At 44.1% G+C, this 9,544-nt stretch overlaps 1 non-coding gene across 1 annotated transcript; it reads right to left on the bottom strand.

Moving 5' to 3' along the window:
- Positions 1 to 9,156: 9,156 nt before the first annotated feature.
- Positions 9,157 to 9,229, bottom strand: Trnaf-gaa (transfer RNA phenylalanine (anticodon GAA)). The gene has a single exon. It is a non-coding gene; the product is annotated as a tRNA-Phe (tRNA).
- Between the last annotated feature and the right edge of the window lie 315 nt (positions 9,230 to 9,544).

Genomic DNA, 9,544 nt, shown 5'->3' with positions numbered 1-9,544 from the left:
CCTTGATGACGGACTCTGACGATCTGGAGGACCATGGAACAAGAATTCACTCACACAAAAAGGTGACTGGTGGCTTCTTGATCATACTAGAGAGTACGAGGACATGGTCTTGTTACAGGAGCCAACCTGAATACATTTTTCGAAGGCTGTCCTTGAATGTTTTTTTTTATGTCCACATCTAGTACCTGTAATTTTGATGTCGTTCCTCCAGATATTACGACAGGATCTGTCTTTCATGCAGCAAGTTTATCTTTTACTTCGGCAGTGAGACATTCCTTAAAAGCATCCAAAACTACCAGGCTTCTCGTAGCAAGCGGAGGCCAGGGTTTGCGATTCCAAAGGGTGGACAACCAATGAACCGTCAGTTGCGCTGTCATCCAGTTGGTGACGAATCACTAAGCCTATAGGAGAATTTTCACATGGGCATGGTTTTTCTCTTCGGAATAACGTAAGGGAGTAACTTCTCCCCAACGGCTGTAGCAGCTAACATTACAGTTATTCTATTTTTTTCATTCCCAGTTCCTCTTAATGAGACACTCTGCACCCATTTCATATCTACTGCCGTATTGGTGGGCATGTCAAAAATACTGGCGTTTCATCAGAATTGCCGATCTGATGGAGAGGGTTTGAGAGAGACTTTCACAACTGGATAACATAGCGCTGAAGTCAGCAGCTGTTCTGCGAAATCTGCCGGCATCCTCTGTACTTGGTCGGAGAGCAAGATCATTTCTCCACATAAACCAACCAGTACTCGCACGAGACTCTTGTTGTGGCACGTTGAAGATTTTTGCGATCTCGAAGGCCTTCAGTTGGACAGTTTCTCGTGTGATAGGCATCTCGTCTTTTCTCTTGTCTTGCACATAGGAAAGAACCTTAGCTTCAAGTTCCGGATACTTGCCACATTTCGGCCCTTTGACCGACTTTCTCGTTGAAACTGCCTTTTTATTTTTATTTTGAAACAACCGAGCGTCGCACATTATAGTCGTCCCACCCATACTTTCTTCCTGCCTGTCTGTTGGTTGTGGGTGTGGCATAACGCACACTGTGTGAAGTTTGCTTGCATCGTAACTGCCCCGAATTTCTTTCTCCGATGATGTTTTTCGCTTTAAATGGTCGTACATATCGTCATAAATCAGGCTTTCTTACCAGTTTCTGATTGAAACTATAATACATAGGTTGGAACTTAAATAGCGGCAACACTGCTGTGGAGACACTGTGCAATGGAATCTACTATGGTCGCTGACAGCACACGTTGTTGACATACCTGCCTTACCTACCTCCGAGCAAATGGACTCGCCCGTACCACGTCAGCGGCGTGCGCAGAATCCAGGGAAACACAGTCACTCGCCGGCCGCTGTGGCCGAGCGGTTCTAGGCGCTTCAGTCGGGAACCGCGCTGCTGCTACGGCATGGATGTGAGTGATGTCCTTAGGTTCATTAGGTTTAGGTAGTTCTAAGTCTAGGCGACTGATGACCTCAGATGTTCAGTTCAAAATGGTTCAAATGGCTCTGAGCACTATGGGACTTAACATCTATGGTCATCAGCCCCCTAGAACTTAGAACTACTTAAACCTAACTAACCTAAGGACACCACACAACACCCAGTCATCACGAGGCAGAGAAAATCCCTGACCCCGCCGGGAATCGTACCCGGGAACCCGGGCATGGGAAGCGAGAACGATACCGCACGACCACGAGCTGCGGACTCAGATGTTAAGTCCCATAGTGCTTAGAGCCATTTGAACCATTTCAACAGTCGCTTGTGAGCGAGCGGTCTAACGTAGCGGTGTCACTATGTTTTCGAAACAGAAACAACGGAGTTGGATCAAGATTGAGTGTGCCAGAGGTCGTACTTTGCAGGTGTTTTATTTATTGCTATTTTTTTTAGATGTTGACTATTGTACTGTTTTATTGATAAATGTTTGTTCCTGTGTGATGTATTAGATTTGTGATATTTTGTTTCGTAAATTCATTGCTGTGGCATTGCTTCGTTTATCAGTCAGATAGCTTTTCATTCTCATTGGACTGTAATCGATTAGCCTTTGCATGGGGCATATTTATAGTGAGGAACCCCATAAGGGTAACAATCACATAATTAATTGTGGTTTCAGTATAACGACACAGTGATCATTGTTTGCTAATTAACTGAAATATAGTAGAGTGATTAAATTAGTGCCACAAAGTTATTTTAATTCTACAAATTATTAGTTTTATAAGATATAGAAGTTTTTGTGATAACCACTTTGTAAAACATGTTTTTTTTTCTCTTATCACTTTTTTTTTGCTTTTGCGGATTGTGCATTGTAATGTTCTACTTTATAATATGATGTTATTTTCATGTTCTTTTTTAATTGCTGTGGCACCTTTGCTATGTTCATAAATTTTGCTTGTTAATAAACAGTCATAAATTTTCCTGTGATCAGTTGGCTCTTGCAATGAGCAAATACTGGTGAACTCCATAAGGGTAACAACCAGAAATTGTTTTCATATAAATGACACAGGAACCATTGTCTTTACTTGCTGACCGAATTAGGTCTACACTATCTTTTAAATAGGTGTCACAGATTGTATTCTTTTTCTGTTTGAAATTGGTAGATTTTAAAGATTTGTTGAAATTATTGTGTTTTAGCAAGTAGCTGGTGACCTTTTGCCTTTTCTTTACATTTTTGGTTTAAGTTGGGTGTGAGAAGCCTGCTTGGGAATGTCCTAGCATGGCCAGAAAATTCCCTGCACAGTATTTTCCCGGAGCGTTGGGGTTATGAAAGGTCTCTGTTGGATTCCTTTCATGTTAATTTCTTAAATCTGTTGTCATTTACGGCATAAATTCCTATTCTAAATTTACTGTGGCGTTTCTGACTATCTGGGAGGAGACTGAGTAGTGGAAAGTGTTACTTCTACACATAAACAAGGACAATCTGTCACACTACTACACTTTAAAACACAGTTTATATGTAATTCATGTCACACAGTCTCATACGGAACCTACATCCGCTTTCTTTTATATACTGTATATGATAAGATACTGTCATCCCCCTTCCCTTCTGTGTGAGAGGATGAATGAGCAAATGTATTTCTAGTTGCATGCTTGAGGGTAGCAGACAAGCCTGTCTGCTAGAGAACAGTAGGACCAACGTCGGAACAGGTAGCTATGCTTTCTAAAAGCAAAGAGTTTTCTATCCTTATTATGGTCCTGTCTGTCTCTTGTCATTTTGGTATAGGAAGCTGCCCCTCTGGCCACTTCCGTGTGTATTGGGGAGCCACCCTCAGGAAGGGACTATGGCAGTCTGTCCGTGGCGAGCGTCTGAAGTGCTAAGATCTCCGGCTAAGCGCGTGTCTGCTAAGTCCGCAGGACAATGGATTTCTTAAGTTCAGCCTAACTGAAAATTTAATCACCTTTATTTCAGGTTTAGCTCTAAAATGTCTAATGTTATGTTAAATTGCAACGCAGTGTAATTCTCGTGTGAAGTTCAGAATATCTTCCGGTAGTTGCTTTGTCACTACTTTGTGAGTAAAGTGGAACCACGTGTTGATCTGTAACTCTAACTAAGATCATCAATCTTAAATGCGAATGTGCGTGAGATTATAACGTCTCGTCTTGACAATATTTTTCAATATAGCAAATTTTCTTTATGTTCAACCCACGTGGGGTGTACTTTGTGAGACCAGTACCACGTGCTTATACAGTTGTTTGACCCATCAGGTTAATAGTAAGACGATAGTAACCAGTTCGAGGTTTTTCTTTAGTAAATCGCGTTTCGATGTAATTTATTTTAATTATCAAAATTATTGTGGAGTTACACTCTTTGTGTAAACCAAGTTGACCACGTGAAGCATGTGGTGTAAGCATCAAATAGCCCTCAGCTATTCTTTTCGGGAAGATTTCACAGAGAGTTAGTATGAATGTAGTATACCAGTGTGTGGTAATTACACGACGGACAGGATTGTGCTACGAATGTAACTTCTTTGGGTGAAAATTGAATCGGTTGGTTGTGGTTAATTTTCTCTTGCATATGTTTCAACGTTCTTCGTGTGTTATTTTATGAATGCAGTGTTGTATGCAGTCTCCCGATCTTGCCTCCATATTTGATGTGTTCCGTAAGATTGCAAACTCACATTTTCACAATCCTAAACAAGGCACCAGCTTAGTTATGACTCACGTTTAATATGCTGAAATTTCAATGATCAATGTTAAAATAAATTTCCAAATATAAACTGATTTATTTCTTTTTATTTAAATCCTCTTTAAGATATATATATACATATATCACTGGATGTCGTATGACTATTAAAAGAACGGAGCGAGGTGGCGCAGTGGTTCGACACTGGACTCGCATTCGGGAGGACGACGGTTCAATCCCGCGTCCGGCCATCCTGATTTAGGTTTTCCGTGATTTCCCTAACTCGCTCCAGGCAAATGCCGGGATGGTTCCTTTCAAAGGGCACGGCCGACTTCCTTCCCTGTCCTTCCCTAATCCGATGAGACCGATGACCTCGCTGTCTGGTCTTCCCCAAAACAACCAACCAACCAACTATTAAAAGATTATAATTAGTGTTAGTCTGGTTGGGAATTTGGTAAGCTAGACTGGATACCTGGTGAAACAGTTGCTCAGTAATGCAAGGTTAACTTCCCCAGACAGCTCACAGCTTTTCACCCGTTTTTATTGGCTATCAGCACCGCTTACACCACAAATTAAAGCAACAATGTTATAACATCTATGGTCATCAGTCCCCTAGAACTTAGAACTACTTAAACCTAACTAACTTAAGGACACCACACAACACCCAGTCATCACGAGGCAGAGAAAATCCCTGACCCCGCCGGGAATCGAACCCGGGAACCCGGGCATGGGAAGCGAGAACGCTACCGCACGACCACGAGCTGCGGACTCAGATGTTAAGTCCCATAGTGCTTAGAGCCATTTGAACCATTTCAACAGTCGCTTGTGAGCGAGCGGTCTAACGTAGCGGTGTCACTATGTTTTCGAAACAGAAACAACGGAGTTGGATCAAGATTGAGTGTGCCAGAGGTCGTACAGCACGACAGTGTCATCAAGGTCTTCAAGAGGAGTGCGAGGAATCAGCATTGCCATACAGAACAGTGGCGCGTCGGGTAAAAGCCTTCAACGAAGGTCGGCAAACTGTGGCAGACATGCATCGGGCAGGTCGTCCTAGCGTCTCTGCTGTTGCTGCGTTAGTGATGGACGCAATACGATTCGTGAGCTTGCCCACGAAACCGGATTAGCGCATGCGACTGTGCTTCGCACCCTGCAGGAACGCCTGGGCATGCGAAAAATTCCATCACGATGGGTTCCACGTGACTTAAACGGAAATGCGTAAGTGGAGGCGTTACGACGCTGCCCAGACGCACTTGGAACGCTACGAGCGCGAAGGAGAGGCTTTCTTACGGCATATCATAATACTGGATGAGATATAGGCCACATCGTACAAGCTAAAACTGAAACGCCAATCCAACGAATGGTGTCATTATGGGTCGCTGCGAAAGTCGAGAGTGCGTCAGAGCCCCAGTATGGTGAAAGTTGTGGTGATTCTCGTGTACGACTGTGATGGTGTTATCCTAACGCATTACGTTCCTTCACGGTAGACCGTCAACGCTCAGTATTACTGTTCGTTTTTGGAGCATCACATGCTACCAGCCTTGCGAAAGATGCGGCGGCACTTTCTGCACAGCCCACCCACCATTTTGCACGAGAATGCGCGGGCGCATACGGCGCAAGGTGTGGTTGCTCTGTTCGGTCGATGGGACTGGGAAGTACTATACCATCCACCATACTCTCCGGACTTACGTCCTTGTGACTCTGATTTGGTTCCGAAGATGAAGGAACCACTTGGTGGCATTCGCTTCAGAACTGTTCCAGAGATTCGACAGGCAGTAGACCTCTCCATTCGCACCATCAACAGAACAGGCTCTGCTAACGGTATACTACGCCTTCCACATTGCTGGCAACGGGTTCTACACAACACTGGTGACTACTTTGAAGGACAGTAACAGGTGCAAACGTGTACCTCTTTTGTATCGTTTGTGAGTTGCCACTAGTTAAGTTCGAACCACCGTATATGCAAAGGAAAGAATACTTGTACAACAGAATGTTAAAGCCAATAAAACACGGGTAAAATTGTTACTGTTGCATAATAAAATGCCTTGTCGGCAGTTTCGGCTACAGCCGCTTGCTGTGTTTTTAGAAATGAGCTTAACTGTTTGTAAAAAGACGAGGTAGCGGATATAAGATACATCCTAGCTTTTCTATAGTGAAATCTGAATAAAATGTGCGGCTTATTCTCGGCCCAGTACGGTAAAACAAGTATTATTAATATTCTCGATCTTTATTCTTCATATCCACATATTTATTTCTCAACTTAGTCACCCTGGCGACGAACACGTTTCTCCCAGTGAGAGAGCAATTTGTTGACCATCACCCTAAAGTATTTGACTTTGTTGACGGAGCCGTAACCTCACCTCTTCTTGCACCGCTTCCTTACTATCAAAGTGAGGCCCTCGAAGGTGTTCCCTAAATTCTGCAAACAGGTGAAAAGCTGGTGGGGCCAAGTCGGGACTTGGATGAACCCAAGGCGCCAGACGGTTGCAGAGGTCGCAGGCGCTCCTGTGTGGTGTGGTGTTGTCGTGCTGAAGGATACCGTGCTCCACATGTGGATGAGCTCTTCGAACCCGAAACTCGATTACAGCGCGCTGTTTCTCACGCACCGACGTAGTTACGTTACACACCGCCATGTTACAATTCGCAGTACTCTAGCGGCAAACGCCTGAAAATATTTAGACACGAAGAATATGAATAGCATTTGTTTAATTGAAAAGGTGTAAGAGCTCTCACATAAAAAATTCGGTGGCATTACTTCTGAGTACGCTGTCGTACTTGAATCAACTGCGGCGCGGTATAGAGACAGCAGTGTCCACTAATTACAGACATGCTTGCAACAGTACGAGTCCAGTCTACCTGTTGTCTGTATCTTCGGCGTGAGGCTGTGAAGCACACATTCAACATTTGTCCAGACGTAAATAGAAAATTTGATGCCGAATGTAGTTGTGAAATCTGCCCCAAGTAAGTTTTTGAATGCATGTTACACCATTGTAATATCACGTGTTTTTCTCGAAATAGAACTTTGTGGTCCACTGTATAAGTTAAAGTCAATTTAAGTTTTTATCTTCACTAATGCAGAAGCTATAGTGTTGTCAGGTCGGATAAATCAGAACGAAGGATTCTTTTTCTATAATAACTTTGGAAGAAGTGAATCAGAATTTATACTGCAGCTGGGACTCGAACCCGACTCTTCTTGTTTGCTAGGCAGATGTGCTATTTTTTTTTCTTTTTTTTTTTTTTTTCTTCGTTGTGTTTGGTCGTTGTGGACGTCACATCACATCCGCTCAAGTTCGTTGTTGATCCTTTCACGCAATTTTTTTTTCAGTACAGAGGCCAACCAGCTCCCTGACTGAACACGCTGAGCTACTGTGCCAGCGACCATCAGACCACGACAGCATTATGGTTGACATAGCTGCACGAACTACCCAAGTCAGTTGCTCTCCCGAACACAAACGCTGATTCACATCCCCCCTTATACTGTCACTATTGCCAGTGGCGACAAACATCAACATGTATCTGTGTATGTACAGTGTCTCCTCCAACATCACTGGGTGTATTTCAGCGAAATTTGCTATACATACACCTTGCTAAATGAGCATCAATAGCGTGAGAATTAGAAGCTCCTATCCGCCATAGGAGCAAAGATTCAGGCAAAACACAGTTTTTCTGCCTCTGACAGGTAGGCTGTTCTGCAGAACAGGTGTGTAGTGTAGGGATAGTAGTGCCCTGTTTTATCAGCCACCAGCGCTGAGGATTTTCTGTGGACATGTTCACAACAGCTGGAGGAGCCACATTGTGCAGGTAGCATGGTCATTCCTCTCTGGGGCTATAATAGCGGTGGATACAGCTGAGGAGAGAGAGAGTTTGGGAGGAGGAGATGGATAGTGTGATAGTGGGAGGGTAAGCTGGTCACGGAGAAGTGTGAGGGGAAGATTCAGGATGCAGATAGAAGGCGTGGAGACGGATGTGACCAGAGGGAGCGAGGAGGAAGATGTGGTCAGAGGGAGCAGAGGAGATCGACTAAGAGAGGGAGAGGAGGAGGTGGGGAGACAGAGAGAGTGTGGGGAGGGGGAAGAAGTGGCAGGTTGAGATGAAGAGAAGTTGTGGGGGGGGGGGGGAGGAAGAAGTGCACACACAGAAGGGGGTGGAGGAGGGCATGTCTGCAGTGTATGTGCTGAACCTGTACACCAGCGAAATCGTAGGGACAAGGCTTCACATTTTTTTTCACACATTGGAGCTGATGCAGAGTAATCAGATAAATTTGCTGTTAAGTAGGGTCTGCCTTGAGCAAACACAGTTTTATCATATTTTTACCCAGAAATGTTTCACTGAAACTACAGCATCAACAGCACGATAATAATTAAAAACCCACTGATGATCGCAAATTAGATAACAGACTAAGGAAAAGGCTTGGCAAATGTTTTGTCTGGAGTGTGGCACTATATGGGGCAGAAACATGGACACTGAGACGAGAGGATGAGAAAAGGTTAGAAGCATTTGAGACGTGGATGTGGAGGAGAATGGAGAGAATAAGCTGGATGGAAAGAGTGAGTAATGAAAGAGTATTGGAAACGGTTGGTGAGAGAAGATGTCTGCTGGAGGTTGTAAGAGAAAGGAAAAAGAACTGGTTGGGACATTCATTGAGAAGGGAGTACTTGCTAGTAGATGCTTTGGAAGGATTGGTTTGTGGGAGAAGACTGAGAGGAAGAAGGAAATTACAAGGTGATAGACGACATAAAGGGAAGAGGAAATTATGCAGACCTGAAGAGGACGGCAGAAGACCGGACAGCCTGGAGAACTACCATGTGAAAACCTGCCTTTAGGCAGAACACTGATGATGGTGATGATGATGCTGTAAATTTAAAGAAAAATGTCTGGAGTGAAAAGAAAAACATTTGCGTTTGTTGGTAAGCAAACATGGGCACAAGTGTGGGCTTCAATCTCAATACGATCAGAGACTGAAATTCAGATAAACAATACTCCTCCGCACTGTACAATTTGCTGTTATCACGGCAGAGGAAGTGAAAGAGTTAAAAACATATTGCCGAAACCCGGGATCGAACCAGGGACCTTTAGATCTTCAGTCTAACGCTCTCCCAACTGAGCTATTTCGGCTGCTGTGTTACGAAACAAAACCAGCAGTAATGATGGGACTATGAAGTGGTGGTGACGCATCGTCGTTATCCTTAGGCGGTCGCAGGTCAGCGGCGTTGTCGTGTGACGTCAGCAGGCACCGCTGGAGACTGCCTGTCAGGCGCAGACAGCGAATATCGCGGTCCGGCCAACGTTACAGCTACTGGCTTGTTTGTGCCGTCAGTTAAACTAAAAACAACTTCCTTCCACTAGAATTTTTTCCACTGCAAGCATTGTGTCTATTCTTGCAAAACCGATACACTGAAAAGATCGCAAAACTCCATAATAAAATCCGTG

This window comes from Schistocerca cancellata, chromosome 10 (assembly GCF_023864275.1).
Source record: "Schistocerca cancellata isolate TAMUIC-IGC-003103 chromosome 10, iqSchCanc2.1, whole genome shotgun sequence".
Lineage (NCBI taxonomy): Eukaryota > Metazoa > Arthropoda > Insecta > Orthoptera > Acrididae > Schistocerca > Schistocerca cancellata.
This window is presented reverse-complemented; position numbering and strand designations above follow the sequence as displayed.